Here is a 22,171-nt window from a genome sequence, read left to right on the forward strand (position 1 = left end):
TTAACATGTTAATTCTTCTGGCCTTACTGGAATTTTAAAATACAGGAGAAATTTAAAATTGTATGTGGAACAAGTACATCCATTTAAAACTCTAAACACAAATAAAGAGGACACACTTCCTTTCTCCCCCTCCCTTAATGCTCCCTGTGGTCTTTCTGCTTTCAGTGTTTGAAACTGATTATTTAATTCTACGTTGTGTTTTCATAAATTTTGTGATCATATTCTGCCATTAGATGTACAACTCCTTATCTTACTCTGTGACAACCAATTGATTACAAAGATCCAATAGGAAAATGTATTATTTGTACATGAGACATGAAAAGCAATTTTGATTTTTTAGACAGTTTTAAGTCTCCCTTATTTGTATGCTAGTCTTCCTACTCTTATCTAAAGAGAAAGAAATTGTTTTTGGCCAACAGAGATATTTTATTGTTCTGGTAAAGGCCACGCTTGTGTTGTGATTATGGAAGTTGTGTCAAACAACAAGATTAAAAATATATGCAATTTAGATTTTGAAGTTGTGGGGGATTTGGAGCAGGTTAGTCTTTGAGCATTGCTGAATTTAAAAACCTAAGGTTTATACATAGAAAGGGATGACAACAGAATAATTCTTAAAATATTTCATTCTTGGCAAAATATGTACCTGGGGAAATAAAAAAAACATGAAGGTTATGTGAATGCTTTTGATGTCTTTGACTTTTTGCCAAATATCAAGCACATCAAGAACAAATGCTGTTCTTGTTTTCAGGGTTTTAACAATAAATTGAAGCAGTAGTGATACCCTGAAGTTGGGATTAACAACACATTTTTTTATTTTTTAGAATAAACTCCTCATTCACAGTACTTACCATAAAGACCATAACTTTTGTGAGCATATACTCCCATTTTAAGTCACCAAACATTGCCTTAGGCCTTTTAACCCTAATAAAAACATCTGAACTAAAGCACCATTTTGGGGTCAAATAGTGTAAAGAAACTATATAGGCTAGATAAATGATAATTAATCATTCCAAAAATAAGATGATTTAATTCTACTTTGTGTTGAGAGTTGCTAAAATAAAAAATGCCATCGCTGACAAATCATAAAATGCAGTGAAACCATTTCTACTGCTTTGTTTAGTTTTGTTTTAAATGTGGTCAGGCCTTATGCAATGTGCTCTTTCATTATTTGAGGCGTGAGGAAGAGCATCAGCCAGATATTTGAAGGGAAGTGGTCCCTCTGTAGAAAGGAGCTGGTTCTTTCGCAACCAATTCTGATATTTTTATTGCCAAAGGTTAGCTTAATATATAATTTAGAAAGGGTCATGGTAGCACTTTATTTTTAGTTAAAAAGGTTACATTTAGTCAAAGAGTTTTGGAAATTCTATAAGCTTTGAGATGTCTTGGCGATAGCTTTCAAATAACCACAATTTTTGCTCACCCTACTAACTTAATTTTACTAGACATTAGGGTGAAATAGCACCCATAGACTCTTCTAAACTCTGATCTAGCAGGTATGAGTGCACTATCACTTCTTTGCCAGCTTTTGTATTTGATGGTTTCCAGGAACTTCTCTCCAAGTGTGAGATCATCCCCGAAACAGCGGCTGCCAGAGGAAGGTGAGAGACTTATGATGGCCTGACAGTCGTTCTTTCCAATTCTGTGTCAGGAGATTACGTAGGAAATGTCTGCATTTCCAGATATATGTCCAGTGAAATGAAGTTTGTAAACCTTTTGTTCCTCGAACCACCCACAATTAAGATTCTGTCTGAGTATCAATAAAGCTAAAAATAAATGTGGAACTCTTAACTCATTGTGTTATCCAATATTACAAAAAATTATTATAGCAATGGAATTATGAGTATAGGGACACAGAAAGTTGAGTTTATAACATAGGATTAAAAATGATGGGTATTTTACAGCATTTCCTGAAGCCAACAGACCGAGCTTAAAGAGCTCATACAATCTGCGGGCTTACCTGCCTTTCACCTGTGTTCTTGTTGTACTTTATCTATTTCCTCTCTTAATCTTGCACACATTAAATCTTCTCTTTTATTTTTCAATTACAGTTGGCATTCAATATTATTTTATATTACTTTCAGGTATACAGCATAATGGTTAGACATTTATGTAATTTAGGAAGTGATCTCCTGAAGGTTCCTCAAAAAATTAAAAATAGGACTACTTATGACCCAGCAATTCCACATCTGGGTATTTATCTGAAGGAATCCAAAACAGTAATTCTAAAAGATATATTCATCCCTATGTGCATTACAGTGTTATTTACAATAGCCAAGATTTAGAAGCAGCCCAAGTATCCATGAGTGGCTAAAAAAAGCTGTGATACATTTACACCATGGAATACTACTCAGCCATAAAAACAAAAACAAAAAAAGCATGGGTGGACCTGGAGAGTATTACGCTAAGTGAAATAAGCCAGTCAGAGAAAGACAAATATATTATTTCACTTATATGTGGAATCTAACAAGCAAAATAAACAAGCAAAATAGAAGCAGACTCATAGATACAGAAAACAGATTGACAGCTGTCAGAGGGAGGGAGGTTGGGAGGCTTGGTTAAAATGGTGAAGGGATTAAGCAAAAACAACACACACACAAAATAAACAAACAAACAAAACACACCTCATAGACGCAAAGAACACTATGGTGATTACCAGAGGGAAAGGGGAGTTGGAGGAGGTAGAAGAGGATAAAGGGGTGGGGGTATAAATGGTGAGGGAAAAAAGATGACTTTGGATGGTGATTACACAATACAATATACAGATGATATAGAATTATACACTTGATACTTATATAATTTATTAACCAATGTCACCCCAATAAATTCAATAATAGTTAAAAGAGAGTTAGGTACTGATGAAAACATGTATCCATCCATCCAACAGACTTACGATGGGTTATGTTAATTACCTATGCTAGAGAGTTTGCTAAGCATTTGGGATGCCACAGGAAAAATAATGTACTAGGTTCTCCATTTTTTTGGAATTTTGTTCTCTAAATACATTTTCTAGAATTATATTTTTTTAAACTTTGAGTTGTAACATAGTAGTTCATTAAAACTACTTAATAGGTCTTGGTTAGCGTGAAAAAAGAAATAGATGAAACAATATAGAAAAAGAGTGTATCATGCATAACAATAAGTATTGCTGTGTGAATCATTTTTTCCTGACACATGTATTTACTAGATTGAAATATAATTTGTATTTTTTTATTATGGAGAATGTTTTAAAAGTTTGAAAGCCATTATACTAGGCTACTTACTACCTTATCTATGTGTCGTCGTCCTCCCCCCCCCCCCCCCCCCCCCGCCGCCATTTGACTGAACTCTGTAGAAGAAGGAACCAGATCATTTTACAAACCTTTTTACATTTGAAGCCACAGAACATACCTCCTGATGTGCATCAGGTCAGTAATAATTGTTTGTGGGAAAGATGGTGGGAGAGAGAGAAGTCATAGAAAGTGGGGCATTTGAAGGAGGCAGCAAAAAGCATCAGTGAAAGTTGGCTTCTGCAGTCATGAATGGTTAGCCACGAACTGGGATTCCTGCAGTATGATGGGAAGGTAAGTACAGAGTAACTCCAGAAATAGATATAGTAACTGATCATACAGAATAAAAGAACACTTGGATAGCAAATTAAATGAAAGTCTTTTTAATGTCCTGTCCTGTATCAGTTGTTATAAAAGACTGAATCATTGTTTTTTATAATACCAATTCCATTTCAGTATTGAAAAATAAATAAATATTAATAGTTACTTTCTGGGTCCCCATTTAGTCGATGTCAAATTTTATCCACTGAGCCAATGTGCATCTATAATTTGTAGATAACTCTTACATTCTTGGTAATAATTAATGTTTTTAGGAGAAAGAAGACTACCTTTAAATAGAATCCTTGATATCAGAAAATGAAAAAAAATTCAAACTATAGTTATTTTATGTCAAAAGCATTCCATTTTCAAGAAGAATGGTAAAGCTTTAATCCTACTTTAGTCCTTATTTTCAATTCTTTCATTAAATCCAAACATAAGTAATAAGCCATAAATATGCATTTTTAAAATTTAATCTTTTTCTACATAAAATATTAATTTCCTATATCCTTTGAACTGGAACAGTACTTGTTCATGTTTAAATTTAAAACACCATTTCACCACAATCTGAAGGTATACAAAAATGTTTGTAAACTACTTGGTTTTGCCTACTGATTATTTTCTTAAAAAACTTTTATAACAAGATGTACTTATTGTTTTCACAGTATTCACAGAAAAGTAGGCTAACAATTTTTAAAAAGACTGTGAATATATAGGGGCTTGATAATGTTTTTTACTGAAAAGGGGGCAGGGAGAACAAGGGCGAGAGAGAAAGGAAACTAAAAAAGAGAAATTGAGTGAAAGTAATAAAAAGAAATATATTTAACATCTACACCTTGCTTTAAGATTAGCTTGCCTTGTTCCAAAACAACAGCAATAATAATCAAGTTTACCTAGAAAAAGAAATAGAAAATGCCCTGTAGCTTCTGCTTTCTCCTGGGGTGTGGGTCTTGGTTTCTGTGCATTTCTAAGTCTGATGCTTTAGTTTCCCTTGTTGATCCTTGGGCTTTCAATATGTTTTCAATAAATTTCCTTTTGTATAAATTAGCCAAAATAGCATTTCTTGCTTACAGAGTTGTTACTGGTACAAAATGTTATTATAAATATTCCTAGGGATGTGAATCCCTTAGAGACCTGAGGCTTGACAGAATGCAGGCGCAGTTGCTTGGTGCTAAAAGATGGAGCAGAGGTTTCTTACACGAGGAGTGCCAGAATTCAAGGTGTTGAGAGACTGAAATCTATGTAGGAAAGGCAAGGGAATGCAAGAGCCAAGTTTAAAGAGTTATCAGATTAAATTGGTCCACAGATAGATGTCAAAAATATGGTGGTGGGAGTTTGGGTCCAAGAAGAGTCAGAGTAGAGCAGGCAAGAAGGGATTGGGGTTTGGGGGGAGGGAGGGGAAAGTGGGAATCCAGGAATATAGATGAGAAGTTTTGCTGGGATTGCCTCTTGTGGTCAATGAACTGATGGGGAAGGGAGTCGGGACAGCTTTTCCTGTCTTAAAGTATTTGGGAAAATAGTATTTGTTGGAAAGTGAAAACTAGAACTTTCATCTAGGTTTATCTTTAGATAGACCATCTTCTCTCTTGGAGGGTCTTTGCTTAAGAATGGGTTGAGTTTACTTTTCTTTCCTATGACAACTCTTTCTTCACTTATCTGAAAATATATATTTTGAGTTTTTATGCACATTTGACTTCATTTTACTTAGTCTTATTATGCCTTGCCACACCATAACTCCAGTTATCAATGTAATTTTCTATTATACCTGTATTGTTTAATCTCTAACTATAATATGTTTGAGCAAAAGAGCGTTTTTACTTTTCAATACTACACAATGTTCTTTACTACATTTGTAAGGCACATTGGTTATGATAGAATGTCATAACATAATGTGTGCTCAGTTTCAAAGAAAATTTCAATTCCTAAAACTTCAATTAAAAGTAAGAAATTCCTATTTAGATTTCCCCCATCTCCCAGAAGGTATGTTTTATTTATTTATAAGTCTAGAGCACTGGCAGATCTTCTGCATCATGTAGGTGGTATAAAAATTCACAGTAAAGTTTAAGGTTAATAAAATACTTTGAAATTGGGAAATTTTGAAATTACTCGTAAAAAGGATCTTTTTGAGAACTTTTAGCCATGTTGATATTAATAACATATTTTCTGATATTTTGTACTAAATCATATCAGACTCTAAAATTTAATAAATGGCACCAGGAACCATTTCCCTCATACCTAGAGTTTTTCCAAGTTCCTCCTCACATTCACTGGTAGAAAGTGAAGCAGAATGTTACTCACAATAATATAGTTTAGACACCATGGGTCTACATGTGACTTAACTACAAATGCATATATATTCCTTTGAATATAGCATTCATTGTAATTATGTGTATTGAACACAATTTTTTAAAATAAGAATTTAGAAAATTAAAACTGACACAGGAATCTTTAAAAATTAATGTTAGCTTCTATTCATGTGGAGCTTTTCAATGCCTGCATGACAGGTTATTTATTTTTTTTTTAGTAATATGCAAGTACGTTTAAGCTACTTGGATCTTATAGAAATGATATCAGAAGATATCTGCAGACTGTCAGCATTTTTGAGAGAAACAGGATATTAATCGTATTTGGAAAGAAAAGCTTGGTAGAAAGCTTTTGCACGGCTGTATAGAATTATTTCAGGGAAATATTATCTGTTGTTTGCCATTAAACTTTGTTAGAACGGAATCTAGAAAGCATATTGATTTGTTGTCAGTAAATTGCATATGCTGATGGATCTGTTTATCCCATTGTTGTATGCAGCTTATTTCATTCTGTATGCTTGGAACAGAGTACTAGAAAAAAGCTCAGATTTAACGCCCAACCCCTACCAAGTAATTCCTTCATCCATTTTGAATTTGATTTATAAGGGAAAGAAGAAATCACCTCCTAAATCTGGCCACTAGCTTGCACAATTGTGTTGTGATATACCCTGAAAATTATTTCTTTCTTCACTACCACTGTTAATGTTAAACTGTAAGGGTATAATTTTTGGTATGTCTTAGGAGATAAGTTATTAGTCATGATCAATTTATTAGCTGCTAAGTTGACTTCCTTTATTCCATGTTTGATTATCTAAAGAACCCAGAATGGAAGCTGACATATGGTGTCTCTGCAGGACTGGTTGAACATCTGCAATTCAAGCAATATTTCAAATTCATCAAGCATACTGCTTACCTCAGTAAGATAATGTTTTATCTCTATCTCATTAGGTTGAGTTGAATATTTATGCTTTTGTATTGTAAGATGCACAGTATATTCTGTTCTGTAAGAAACAAGAAGAGCCGGTGAACGCAAAAAAAATGTCTTCTTGAGTTTTGAGCTCAGGGGGAAACACTCGCAGGGAATTCATGATACTACAGAGGGAAAGAAGTGTCCCAGGAGGAAGAAATTCAGTGTAGCAACCCTGGGTTTATGGAAACATGTACCTACTAGGGGAGGAGCCACAATGTTTTCTCTTCACCATGGATGTGGAAGATGGAGAGGGAAAGGAAGGATCTAGTATAAACCTAGGTTTGGGCATTTATAACCTATCAGTGGTCGGCAAACTGTGGCTCAGCAAACCGTGGCTCGCGAGCCACATGTGGCTCTTTGGCCCCTTGAGTGTGGCTCTTCCACAAAATACCATGTACAGGCATGCACGGACAGTGCGATTGAAACTTTGTGGCCGATGCACAGAAGTCGGTATTTTGTGGAAGAGCCACACTCAAGGGGCCAAAGAGCCACATGTGGCTCGCGAGCCGCGGTTTGCCAACCACGGACCTAGATGGATAGTGGTCACGTTAACTGAAAATGGGAAGCCTGGGCAGAAGTGGCTATAAATTTGGTCAGAAAAGCAAGATACTCTTTTGGTTATTTTATATTTGAGATAGCCTTTAGACATTTAAATTGTGATCCCAAGTTTAATTCTAAAGCTTATTGGGAAAGTCAAGGGTGGAGATAAACATAACCTTATAGGTCTTTAGTTCCTTTTTCCAGGAAGGCATTATGTTTATTGCAGCCATTCTAGACTTTGAAATATTTCCTTTCATAGTGTCAGTTATCCTTTTAAAAATACATTCTTATTGATTTTAGAGAGAGAAGAAGGGAGAGGGGAAAGGGAGAAAGAGAAACATTGGTGAGAGAAAAAGCCTCCTGCATGCCTCCTTCTGGGGATTGAGCCTAAAACTCAGGCATGTGCCCTGACTGGGAATGAACCAGCAACCTATTTGTACATGGGTTGATGCTCAGCCACTGAGACACACTGGCTGAGCCCCAATTATCTTTTTACTTAATAACTTAAAATAGCCAACTGGTAGGAGACTTACTGTAAAGATTAAAGATGATCCATCCATCCAGTGGTGCTTGCTAAAGGATGCAGTGAATTTGGATCTGGAATGAGGTTGCAATGTATTTTTACACCTTGAAAAATCCATTCCCAGATTACACAAAGGACTTCTCAGGTGACCGTGAGTAGGCCATTTAGGTAAATTTCTGTGTTACTTAAATGAACTATCTCTGTGGAGAGAATGGTGATGAGGCTTGTTAATTTACATTTCTAAAAACACTTCGGAATCTCTGGATGATGGGTCAAATTCTACCCTTTCATGGAGGCAGAGAGAGGGAGCAGGCAGGCCTGAGGACACGGAGGGAGCCTCTGGCACATCATATTTCAAATGAATCTTTGAAGAAAGCTCCCTATTTTCAGCACATTAAGTGTTTTAATCACGTGTATGTTATTATTCTAGTAATTTCTTTAACATATCTCTCCCAAAGTCTCAGATTTGGATAAAGGGAATCTTTAAAGGGACTTGCCTGTGAGCTTTAAAATCTACAACACTTCAAGTTTGTAAATTTTTACCTTATATCAGTGATACTCGGCTCCTAAGCAGGACAGGCCCTGTTGCTGAGCTGACTGGGGCCAAACAGGGCTGATTTAATCAGCTCTAGACAGATATTTGCAAGTTATGATCACAGATGAGCATAAGCTCGGCAAGGAAGAAAGAGAAATGGTTTCTATGGTTTTCAAAGAAAGCTGCCAGTCTATGTGTTAATTATATCTATTTATGGAAATGATATTAATAGTTACTTAAAAAATAGTACCAAAAGAATAGAACATGTTCTGATCTCTTTCAGCAGGGTAAATATGAAATCAAAAATGAGAGATTTTATGTAAAACTGTCAAGGCCAAAATCAAGCTCTGGATAACTTTAATTTAAGGTTTCCTGTAGGCTGGGGTGTTCAATCAGGTGAGTGAGGTGCAAGTTTGGGAGCCTTCCAAATGAAAACCCTAAATTCCTGTATCAGTACCTTTTAACCCTGAAACTCAGGGATTAAGTAACAATATCCAGTGTGGTCCATTCCAGGGAGGCAGAGGGGAGTCCTCGTGGAGGTGTTCTTTTGATAGACCATGTAGCCGGGTTGTAGGTAGGCCAAGGTGTTCTGCATCTTTGTCTCCTGGAAGCACACTGTGGAAAGTTTGCTCTATGAGCTCGCATTGATTTTAAGAGCCTTTGTAAGTTCTAAGCAAATAAGTTAAAAGGTCTCCTCAATAAAGCAAGTTCGCACATTTCCTGATCTAACCTCAGACGACAGGCCTTCCAGTAACACTGTTGAAGGGGACAATCGATGTTTACCAAAAAGAATTGATCTTAAGTTAAGCAATACCAGGGAAAAGACTTTAGGCCAAAGCAGATTAAAGATTTACCAATTGAATTTACCTGTTTTGTCAGTTTGTTCTATAAAGCCAGAGGACCAGGGATAAGTACAATGGAAATGCTGCATTATCCGCCAAGTTTTGCAAACCTGGTGTAGAGTTTGTCTAGTAAAGTGGGCCCTTGATCCCTATGGGAACCTGTAAAGATTTTCCCAGCAGGCAGAAATCCTTTCTGGAAGTATTTTAGTAACTGCTAAGGCTGTAGCACTACCCAATGAGAACATATATGGATCATCATTAATACATTTTTTATTCTTGAGGGTGGGCTATTGGATTGAAATATATCTTCCAAACATCAAATAGGCCTAATTAGTTTTATTTCTCCCTTTTGTAAAGAGATATTCCTTTATTTTAGTTAAGCATTTAATTGTTCACTTAAAAAAAATCTTCACAAGCAATAATAGGAAGTTAAATGGTTAGAAGTAAAATTTAAGTCTTTAAATATTAAGGTTTGATTTACCTAAGCCAGCGGTTCTCAACCTGTGGGTCGCGACCCCTTTGGGGGTCGAATGACCCTTTCACAGGGGTCACCTAAGACCATTGGAAAACATATATATAATTACATGTTGTTTTTGTGATTAATCACTATGTTTTAATTATGTTCAATTTGTAACAATGAAAATACATCTTGCATATATCAGATATTTACATTAAGATTCATAACAGTAGCAAAATTACAGTTATGAAGTAGCAATGAAAATAATTTTATGGTTGGGGGTGACCACGACATGAGGAACTGTATTAAAGGCTCGCAGCATTAGGAAGGTTGAGAACCACTGACCTAAGCAAAGACTTGATGATGCAGAGTACATGTTTACTCTCCCTTTATAATTTCCTACCAAGGGGTTACCAATAATACAGAAAAAGAAAGCTTTTGTCCTTTTACCACAGAGAGAAAAACCCAATTTTCAATTTTGTATCAGCATATTTTAACTTAAATGAATTAGTTTGACTATAGATAAGATTTCTTTTTTAAGATTCCTTTTCCATGAACCTTCTGTAACACACACACAGTTTCTGCAACTTTCATAATCCCTTTATTTTTTGTTTTATCTTTTTCCTTTTTTATTTTAGAACAATTATTTACTTTAGGACAAGATTGCTTTCTTTTTCTTGAATAAAAATGTATTTCAATTGCTCATACATTTTTTCCCCCAAAACACACATCTTATCCTCTATATGCAACCATTTTCAATTACCCTAACATCCTAATCAGGCTCTCCCACAAGTGTCGGGGTCTTAAGCTGAGGTATCTTGTGCCCCTTGTACCTTGTAACATGACACCTACAGGCTCCAAGCTTATTACCCTGGTTTCCCATTTGGTCTGTTAGCTCCAAAGCTAGAGAATAGTTGGCAAGTCATGTTCCTAATTAAACCACATCCTTAAGCTAGTTTTTATTTACGACAGTTCCATCCTAGCTCATGTGCTAAAAGTAGTTGCATTCGTTTCTGTTCTTTCTCCAATTTTTATGAGTGCACATTTGTTTTAAGCCAATTGAATAGAGCCCTTTACAATCTAAATTTCTATATTGAAGGAAAGAAAGTAAAAAAATGAAGTTTTTTCATATTTTGGTACACACCTAGGTATGATCCAGTTAAAAACTAGAGAGATAGAAATATCCCATATCTATAACAGATGTACATAAACACACATAAACACACAGCAAAAATCCAAAATCCAAAAGAGTGAGACTTAACCATTAAAACATATCAAAGGGTAACCCACTTCCAACTGTGAGTATCTTTAAGTCTTTTCTCTTGATCTCTCTTCATTTCCGTCATCTAGCCTCTTACCTGGCTGGGGCTGTGGCCGAGGTTGGGACTCTCATTTACTGTGTAGACTTCCCGTAATTCCTAGTTTTCCATATAGCACATCAGCTCTCTGCAAGGTCTGCAGGATTAACTGTTTCACGCACAGAGAGGGCAGAGATATTAACTGATCTTCCTGAAAGGACAGAGCAGGACTGATGGCTGTGTCCTTAACCCCTCTTCCAAGAAAAAGCCGCAGGGTGTATCAGTTACTCAGCCTGCCCTTATCTCAGCCAATGGGAAAGCGGGGGAAACTAGCCCAAGGCCAAAAGTATGCTGGCCACCCCCCCTGTCTTTGTGTAACCAGACCCTAGCTGCACCCTGCCCCTGACCCCAAGCCCTATAAATTCTTTGTTCTCTTGGGATTCGGGGCTCTCTCTTGCACCCAGTAATGGAGGCAAGGGGGGGACCAAGCGAGCTTGTATAAGAGACCCTCTGCTTTTGCATCTGACTGGCTCCCTGACGTGGTTTTTTGGGGATCTTGAAATGTGGGCATAACACTTCCCGCTTTCAGCTTATTTTTCTCTCCCCTCCTGCTCCCATCCAAGACTCCTATCTCCACCCCTTTCAAAAGTACAGTCTCCAATTTTTGAGTCTTTCTGAGATTCTGTGGTTCAAACCACATTCATTCTTGCAATTTTCTTCCCAGGCAGACACATAGGGCAGAACTTTCTATAGTCTTCTAAGTCATTTACGATTCAGAGCAATAGTGCTAACAGAGTTTGGATGTCCCAGATCTGGAGAGAACCCTGACTCTGCCACTTATTGAGTGTATGATAATTGGGTAAATTCTTCAACCTTGCAGGGCCTTTCTCACTTGTAAATTGTGGATAATAATACCCCAAAGGGCTATTACAACAATTAAAACACATAGACGTGCCTGGCACATAATAGATGCTAGATAAACATTTGGATTTATTATGCACTTTCAATCTTTCCAAAATCTGCTGATAGCTACCAGCTACTGTTGTCTCCTCTCCCATTCTTTTGTTTTTATGGATTTAGAAAGTTGTCCCTACTCCCTTATTATCATTCTAATAATGTTTTTGGGAGCAAATTGGTATCCATGTGTATGTTTAATACTTTCTAATTAATGCTATCTCAATAATGGAACTCCCCCAAATCTATTCCCTTCCAATTCTTAGGATGGTAATTTAATACATATTTTGGTAATCTGCCTGGTACATGCTTGTCTCTGGAAAAGGGCTTTTTTTCCAGTCCCCCTTCTAGGAACCAGAGTCCTACTATTGAATCTCAGCCAGATCATGGGTGGACAAGCATCTCTGATGGCAACTTCCTGCTTGTTTAGATTTCCCCAAATTCCCTGTGTCCGGTGTCACCTTCACTACAGTTATCTTTGTGAATTCACATATTATACTCTATTCTACTATAGCAACTCCCTGCTCTATAATTTTATTGTCATACTAATTATTTTTTGAGAAAATCATGAACTCACAAGTGAGAATAAAATTGTAATTATTTTTTTTACCAATATATTTTTGTTTTGTTCAGGAACTCTTCTCTTTCAGTGCTAGAGAAAAAAGTCACTTCCTTCTTTCTTTCTTTATTTTTTAAAAATATATATACATTTTATTGATTTCAGAGAGGAGGAAGGGAAAGGGAGAGACAGAGAGAGGAACATCAATGATGAGAGGGAATCATTGATTGGCTGCCTCCTGCATGCCACCTGCTGGGGATTGTGCTCACAACCCAGGCATGTACCCTTGACTGGAATCAAACCTGGGACGCTTCAGTCCGCAGGCTGATACTCTACCCACTGAGCCAAACCAGCAGGGGCAAAACGTCACTTCTTTAATTAATAATTCCTTGCAAACCATTTGATGGGAAACCATTTGGAGTTAGTGAGCCCTGTAAAATTATGGGTTTATGGATGGTTTCCATTTTGTTAATAAACTTCAAGGCTTGTTAAAAAATGACACCTCTCAAAATTAGAAAAATAAATCTTACATCAAAATATTATATCAGCCTCTCCCTTTCAAACATGCCCAGCGCACAAGGTTTATGGCTCCAAGGTAAAGATGTCCCCTCACTGAGCCCTGCTGGTCTACTGAGACAGTTACAGATTATACCAGCGCGAACTGGTTCTGGCATTTTGTCAAAGTGACTACAGCTTCCCTGCAAATTTGTAAAGTGTGGTCGATGGAAGGAGACACCTTTAATTGGTTTTTACCTCTAAGCGTCAGAAGACACAAGCCAAAGAGCCATAAATGTTTCCCTTTTTTGAAGATTGATGTGAATGCCGTAAAATGTGTCAAGTTCAGAGCTGTGTAGCGCACCGTGACCTTGGAGCCAAGCGAGCTCTGAGCCCCATCCCTGGATGTTTTCTTATAGTTAGAAACTGTATATATGCCACTGTATCCCTAACTCCGCTCGGTTTGCTAATCCGTAACCCCCAGGTCAGATCTAACCTTCTGATGTGTCTCTCTGGGAGCCACATTTGTGCCGGGCCAGCACAGCCAAGGGTGTGGTGAGCCTGAGGGGGTGGTGGCAAAGGATTAAAGAAAAGACAAACAAAGAGAGTATAGCTGGGGCTCGGTGGATCTCCTGTGCCTGGATGAGGCCACAGAGAAGGATCCAGCCAGCAAGCTGAGGCTTTATTTTATAGTCAGAGAAAAACAAGGTAGTGGTGCAATGTTCTTGTGAGTTTCACTTGTTTTGGCAGCACTTGCTGCACCTCCCACAGCCATTAGCTACCTGGGAAGGATCTAGGGAGGGCGATAAGGTCAAGCTTAATTAAGCTAAGAGGGCTCTGCCCTCTAAGCTGGGACTTGTTTGTGGCTCTGCCACAGGTCAATCCAGGCTTAACTCCAGAGCTGCTCCCTACAACATTTTTAAATGTATATTGTTCAAACACAACAGAAAAATCTCAATTTCTAATTTTCTTTAAAAATCAGCTCTGTCTGAGCTCGGATGCGTAGGGGTCCCACTGGCTGGAGCAGAGGAGCCCGTTGCCTCCTTTGGGTGGCCTCTGGGCTTCCCCCCTCCTTCCTCAGCCCACATTCTGTTAGCCTGCCTGGGGCCACTGCCATTTAAGTTTGCAAAACTTGCTTTGATTTAGGGCAGCTGATAGCCAATGGAGCAGCAGTTTGCTTTTTAAAAGGCAATTCTTGCTGCCCCATGCAGGACATAAACTAAATTTTCAGTCTCCTCTCCCCACTCAGCCAAGTGTCCTTGTGTAGTAGACAAGCTAGCGAGCTTATCCAGAATGTACAACCAGAGCCAACTGCATCAAGATAAAATGAGGGTTCTTCATTCACGTGGAGTTTGAATGAGGGAGTCAAGCTGAGTCAGCATAAGTCAATCATCAAAGACAAAACCCTCAAACTGGAATTCTGCTTTTTCGTCTGGGACAACAAAATTCCTGGACCGTACATCCATGTGACAGAAGGAAAGCTTTTATTAATATTTCCTCATTGTTGCCTTTTCAAAAAATTTAAATCCAGTTACTGATTTTATAAATGTGATTTTTTTTTTTTGCCCACGAACGACTATCCATTATGAGTACTGTGCGGTGACTCATGCTAATAGATTAGCCTCGTTTTTTAAACGAGCGCTCTGCGGAGACACCTGTAAACCAAATCCAGGAAACAAAGTTCATTTTGTCATGTGTGGGCGTTTAGAGATATCCCCGCTAGAGAAGGACAGAAGGGGTTACGTTGCTCAGTTGCTCAGCACCCTGGAGGTGTCCCCCACATGCGTGGCACTGTGACCCAGCCCTGAGAGACCTACCCAGCTCTGCTGCTGCGACAGCTGCTTCAGTAAGGAGATTGGAGGCAGGCTGGAGGGGGAACGTTCCACCTGTGTTTCCCTGATTGATGGCTCCGCACAAAAGCCTGATATTGATCTGGCATCCAAAGGGGCACCTGTGAAAGCTCCAGATGATATTCTGCGAAGGATAAATTGGCAGAGTTATTTAGAAGGAAAAGAAGTGAGCTCAATTCTTTCCAGTCTGCAGGGACTGATCCATAAATGCTTCTAGGGGAAAAGCTTGATTTTCAGGCGCCTGTAGAGGCACCAGGCAGAGCTCCTCCTGTACTAGAGGCAGGGGATCTAGGCCAGATATTTATGAGATCCTTTAGCTTGTCAGCTGCATGGCAGGAGAAATATTTGCAAGCCACCGTTATTCCTGTGGCAAACATTCAAGACTGCTGAGAAGGAGCAGTTTGTGTTTTGTTGGATGGGTGTTATTCTGGGTGACCCTGGATTAGGTTTGCCCAATGGCATACGAAAGGAAAAGGGAGAAAATATAGACTGAGAAAAATCATCAGACCTACGGTGGTTCTGAACCGAACCCAATCAGAAAATGAATGTTCAAATTGTCACAATGATTTGTTTTTGCTCGTTTTGTTAGCCCCAGACTACTCAGAAGTAACCTGACAAATTGGAGGTCCAGCTACCTGGGCCAGCCTCCCAGTGACCCATGACAATGGGAGGAGGAAGCCTGGGGGAGGGGTGCTGCATCTTCTCCATTTTAACACACCTCCCACACTCCCAACTCAACATTTCATCGATTGGGGTTGACCTGCAATGTTGTGGGAAATGCAGTCTGATAGTCACATATTACCTGTCAGGGTAATCACTCCCTTAGGGTGTTTGGAAACAGAATCCTGCCAACCTGCCGTTTAAAAAGACTGCAGGTTTCAGCCTGTCTACCCCCTCTGGCAGAGACCAGTATCTGAGTGCTATCCCATATGCCAACGTCCCACAGATAGAAGACAGAAGAGATGCATCCGACACTGTTTGCGCCCCCTCTCTTCAAACAGTCCTGGATGTCGCAGACAGGAAAAAGAGCAAACTGATTTCCTGTTAAATCTTGACCCAGCATCCTCCTTGACCCAGCTTGACTCACATTGCATCAACATGTCAGTAAGGATGGAACTTGCTGCAGTCTCAGGAGAGATTTAACTACCCAGGGGAAAGCACTGCTTGTTGTTTGTCTGCCATTTTAAATATTTCCTGAGTTTAGCCAGCTAGGTTTGAATGCTATCTAGAGTTAGAATATGTAATTTAAAAGCATACCTTTTCCCCAAGTGAAAATAGTGGTTATCCCTGGTAAATGATTGCAGCATCCCTTTGAAAAGTGAAGTTATTAATTAAATTTGTTTGTTGGTTTCCATGCACCTTTCCTGTATTTCATCTTCACTATGGATCATCTTTCTCTTTGCCTACATTATTTCAAAATAAAAACTCTAAGATTCACCATCATAACAAGTAGATATCTCAGGGTCTCCCACTAGGCCCTCTCCCTTCAGTTGACTCATCTTTAATAATAAAAGCAAATATGCTAATTAGACCGGACATCCTTCCGGACGACTGTCAGGATGAAGCCAGGGCTGCAAGGGAAACCTGGGTTCCGGGTGCCAGAGGGAAGCTGGTGCCAGCAGCCGGGGGGGAGGAAGGCCTACTCTTGCATGATTTCATGCATTGGGCCTCTAGGTTAGTTATAATACCATCTTAGTTGGAATTTCCCAAATCTGTTTTCACCTCTTGTACATCACAGTTTTCATTCTCTATTATTCATCTGTAACCTTTCCTGCATGCTTTTTTCAGACATATTTTTTTTTATGTCAGTTCAATCTCCTGTTAACTTATGATTGGATTGCTAAAATCTTTTCAAATGTATTCCTTGTTTTCAGGGTTATAGCTTTGATATTCTATCTTTACTGTAACCTTAAGGTGCACAGCCACCCTAGTGATTCAGGGTATGATAGCATTTGGCTATTGGACACTTGTCATTGATCGCATTATATATAAATACTTATCTTCAGATTTCAAATCATTTTAGCACACTGTTTTATTTTCTAACGTCGTTTGTTGGCTTTTATTTGTTGCCATGACTTCCCCTCCAGGTAAGCTAAAAGTTTCCTTTCTTGTGACACTCCTTTTGAAACTATACTCAAGTTCTCTTCGATGCTTCAGAAAGCCTACAGACTATTATTCTTTCTTTTTTCTGTCTCTCCCTCCCCTTCCCTCTCTCTCCCCCAGCTCTCTCAGTGAATGTTTAATGGTAGTGCTTACAAAGAGAATATTGAGAATGGCCTCCCAAGGGTGAATAAAGGTAACACGAAGTTTGTAACCAAAATGTTTAGGCGTCTTCATGTTAAAAAATAGCATGTGATTCTGCACTTCATTCCTTCCACACCATCTGCTTCAGTTATGGTCCTAGTCTAACATTTCACTCTTCTGTAGTTTTTCTTAAGACTCACTGGTTAAAACAATGTTCTCAATTCAAAATCATGTGAGCGACATACTAAGTATTGTAAGGATATGGTACTACATCCCTAGTAATTCTTTTTTAGTTTAAAGGTGCTGAAAGGAAGATCTTGTTTGGAAGTAGAAGTTGAAAAGTTGACATTTCATGTAAGTTCCCTGGGTCAATGAACAGAAATAGACCCAGCTGTGCGCTGCCTGAAAAGGAGTAATTTCCCCCAATGCATACCTGCATGTTTGGGAATTGAGTTTGAGTTCAGTAAATATTCAGAGAAGTTATCCAGCCTCAAATTTAAAAATAAAAATGCTTCATTTGAGGCTTTAGCAAAGAATGCAGTAAAACCCCAGGAGGGAAGACCCACCTCTAGGGCATTGGAGAGGGTCAAGGAGAGGCTTATGCTGAACCTAAGGCAGGAGCGGAAATCCAGTCTTTATTGTTTTTTCTGTTCAGTTTGGCAATTTCTATTGAGATATCTTCAAGCTCAGAAATTCTTTCCTCTGCCATGTTCAGTGTCCTAATGAGCCCATCAGAAGCTTTCTTCCTTTTTGGTATAGTGGTTTTGATCTCTGGCATTTCTTACTGCCTTTTTTAAAGATTTCTTTCTCTCTCATTGCTTACTCCACATTATCCATCAGAACCTTTCTAGCCTATTATTCATTGTTATTTTAAATTTCGCATCCTACAATTTCACCATGGCTGCCATGTCTGAGTCTGGTTCTGATGCTTGTCCTGTCTCTTCAAATTGTGTTTTCTGACTTTTGATATGCCTAGGAAGTTTTTTCTTGATGGATTTGGTAAAAGGAACTGCTATGCATAGGCCTTTTATTAAAGTGACGGTGAGGGGTGGGGAGAGGAATAGCATTTCTTAGTCGTATGATCAGGTCTCAGTCTTCTGTGAGCGGGAGCGTCTGGACTTTGGGTTTCACAGTGTTTCTCAGCCCCTTCCCTTGCTGTCTTTAGTGGGGCAGAATGGCTGGAACCAGCTGGCCTGGGTATTTCCCTTTTCCTAGGTCGATTAGCTTTGATTACCTGGAGCAGGTCAGGCTCTGCTTACCTGGTGTCTCTGGAGGGTGGGCCTCTTAAGAAGAGAATCTCTGGTGTGTTTCAAATTAGTTCCTTTTCTCCTTGCCCTGCTGGAAGCAGGAGGGGTTCCTCTCTGATATTTATAGTTGACCCTCGAACAATCTGAGGTCTAGGGGTCCTACCCTCAGGACACACAAAAACGCACCTACAGTTAAGACACTGCAGTAGGCCCTTCGCATCCGCGATACAACTGACCTTGACTCTGAAACAGTATTTGTGAGCCCCAGCTGGGAACCTGCCCTCGGAAACTCGGCTGGGAAGTTACGGTTTTGCCATCGACAGCTGGTAGAATGGGCCGCAGCTGTGAAACCAGGGAGGGTATAAAAGACGCGCCCAGTTCCAACCCGTGTTGCTCAAGGTGCCACGCGACTGTGCAGCCTGGTCGAGCTCCTGGAGGTAAAACTCACAAAATGGTGGGGCCACTAGACTGAGTCCCTGGAGTTTTTCACTCTGACTTGCCCACAGTGCGCCTCCTGCAAATCTGCAATACATCAATTACCATGCAGTTCAGCTTTTCAACCCCAGCACCGCGTCCAGTAGCTGGTTCTGCTTGTGAGCCTGCGCCGGTAAGTTGTGACTCGCTGTGTTTGCTTGTCTTTCTCTCTGATTTGGGGGCCTCGGTTTTTCCTGTGTCCTCCCCTTGTGTTATGTTTTCTGGAAGAGGTGTTGGTTTTTACTTGTTAGGATGAAGCGGCGGCTTATAAGCTCCTTACATGCAGAACCAGAAACCAGAGGTCTTGGCTGTCTGTAGAATGGCACCTATACTTTATTAGAAGTACTAGTTTTTTTTTCCTTTGGTTTTTTGTTTTATTTTGCTTTTAAAATCTCTTTACCTTCTCAGATGTGAGCTTCTTAACAGCACACTTAGGTCATTACCTCTTAAACCCAAACCCTACTATGGTGACTTTCTCATAAATAAACCCAAGTAAGTGCTTGTGAGACGAGTGAAGGAACAATTGTAAAAAAATATATTCCAAAATTGTTGTATGTGGTTTTTATGATATAATACACAGATGTGGTTGTTGTAGAACAAATATATTTGATTTAAAAAACTGACCAGTCTGTTAACCTAGACACAGTACTTTCAAATTAAAAGGAGATTCTACATCAGGTGGTAGAGCCTGTATGTAACTAGTACACAGTGTGTTTGGTCCATTCACATCGTTTGTAACTGATGGTAAAACAAATAGATATAGAAAGAAAGCAAATAGATATCGAAAGAAAGAAAGAAAAAGAACAAACAGAAAAGGTAAAAGTAGAAATAAAGAATAAGGATGGAGACAGTAAATGTATTCAGGGTTATAATAAAGCTGTTGTTTCCTTCAGAAATAGCAGGAAATAAACCATAGAAGATTTGGCGCACATAAAGAAATATGATTTAAGAGATAAAGAAGATTATGAAGCAAGAAAGATAAAGTCTTAGGATCTATTGAAAATGATGAAACTGCTATGAAATGTTATTATTGTCTTATGGGAAAATGAAGAAAAAGAAAGTTTCTGTAGTAACTAATCTATTTCATAGGTCCATGCCGGGGTCCAACCCCAGCAGGTCCAGGGGTCCCCAAAGGTGTGGATGGAGTCGGCGAAGAAGGAATGACACAGAGACAGCGTTCAGTTGATCAGCAGCCTAGCCAGGATCTCTAGTCAGGATCCCCAGCCAAGTTCTGGTCTGGATCTCCAGCGAAGTTCTGCTTAGGATCTCCAGCCAGGTTCTGTGTCCATGTTCTCTTGCTAGGTTCTCCAGGTTCTCCAGCCAGGTTCTGTAGCCATGTTCCCTTGCTAGGTTCTCCAGGCAGGTTCAGTCACCAGGTTCTAGTCAGGTTCTCTTGCCAATTTCTGTAGTCAGGTTCAGTCCAGGATCTTTTGCCATGTTCTCTCGCTAGGTTCTGTCTCTAGGTTCTGAGGCCAGTTTCTGTCCAGGATCTTTTGTCATGTTCTCTCCAGCGAAGTTCTTCTGTCTCTAGAGAACGTTCTGTGTAGGTTCTGTGCCTCCTGGTTCTGTCTTCTTCTTAGTTCTGTGTTCTAAGCTCTGTATTCTAAGTTCTGAGTTCTAAGTTCTGTCTCTTGCTGTCTTATTACGTCTGTATTTATATAGAGTTGATTCAATCCTATCAATCTCTATTACAAAGGTTAGGGTGTTTCTTATCTCCATTCCAGGGAGTAAAGATTATGTAGCTTAAGCATGATTGTTCATAGTTAAAGTGATTAATTACCCGCCTGGCACTTAGTTAAGAGGTTTTATTCCCTCCCTAACTTCAGGGGAAAATCCATACTTGGGGAAACAACCTTTCTCAGAGACCTTGGTTAAAACACATAGTGCCAAGAAGGTGAGCAAACATATTAAGGACAGTATGCCATATATGCCAGGTCCTTTGAAACAGCAAGGATGGACCGGCTCCCGGCAGGTCCACAACATAGTTAAGCATTCTCTCCTAAAACTATGGTGAAGTTTTTTGAAAGCTAATTGTGCTACAGGGAAATTAACAAGGTTTTTCTTTCTTTCTTTTTCTTTTTTTTTTTTTTTTTTTTTTTTTTTTTGGCGGCCTGTCTCTATCACTTACTAATTGACTAATTGCATCATTTTGGGGAGGTTATTTTCCCCTCTAGACTTCAGTTATTACCTGTTTAATGGAAGATAGTTTTCTTAAAAACTGATTTCTAGATGTAGCGATTTATGTGCTAATTGATATTTAATAAATTGCAGTTACTATTAGTATAATATTAGAACATTATGTACTACATCTTACTGTAGCTTTCACACACACACTCAGAGTTGTGAATAATTCTTATTTATTTGTGTCTCCAACTTTGTCCTCTCCCTCTGGTCCAAGTCCATATTACCAACTCTCTCATAACTGTAATCACCAGAAGTTAGCGTATCTAGAAGCAAACTCCTGTTTCCCTGCTGCAATTTGAAGCATTAAGGTCATAGCTGGATACATTTTTTCTGTCAGATCTGAGCACATCTGAGCATAAAACTGAAAACTAGAGTGAAAATAGAGGACAAGCGTAGTATAAACAATAATTGAGGTATAAGTGAGTTGGGGAATGAAGGTAGAATTTTGGCCAGGAAAGAGTGCCTGGCCAAATCCAGGAGTGCCTGGATTTGTTTGATATATGTGCATTGGAAAGTTGACTGATAACAGCATGGAAAGAGCCATTATCTAAAGCAGTGGCTTTTGACTAACCAACATGGCTATTCAAGCAAATTACTATTTGCAATGCTCATTATTTAAGAACATCTTAATATCAAGTACTAAGGGTTTTGAATGTTAATAGTAAAAGGGACATTTTATAACCCTCTGCTAACCACTCTTGCTTGCCTTAGTTGTCTGGCTAGGGTCTGTGGTGCAGTATTGATAGGGGTGGTAATAGTAGCTTTCTTGTCCTACTTCTGATTCAAAAGGGAATATTTTTAATATCACTTTTATAAGATACCTACTGCAATGATTTTTAATGCTTACAAGCTTTATCAGGTCAGCCATTATCTTTTTTAGAAACTACTTATCAAAAATTCACCTGCCTACACTAGAACAAGGTAGCAGGGAAAGCAGTTTTATTTTCAATAACAGAGAGGAATGAACATTTTGTGTTATTGAAATACTTATGTAACCATTGCCTAAGAGACTAAAATAAGATGAATTCAAGATTTATCTGCAACATGTAAACTAGTAAGAGAAACGGCTTTCATTTTAAAAGGCTTAACATTTTTGATGAGAAAAGGCATAA

This window comes from Myotis myotis, unplaced genomic scaffold, assembly GCF_014108235.1.
Source record: "Myotis myotis isolate mMyoMyo1 unplaced genomic scaffold, mMyoMyo1.p scaffold_m19_p_6, whole genome shotgun sequence".
NCBI classification, from domain to species: Eukaryota; Metazoa; Chordata; class Mammalia; order Chiroptera; family Vespertilionidae; genus Myotis; species Myotis myotis.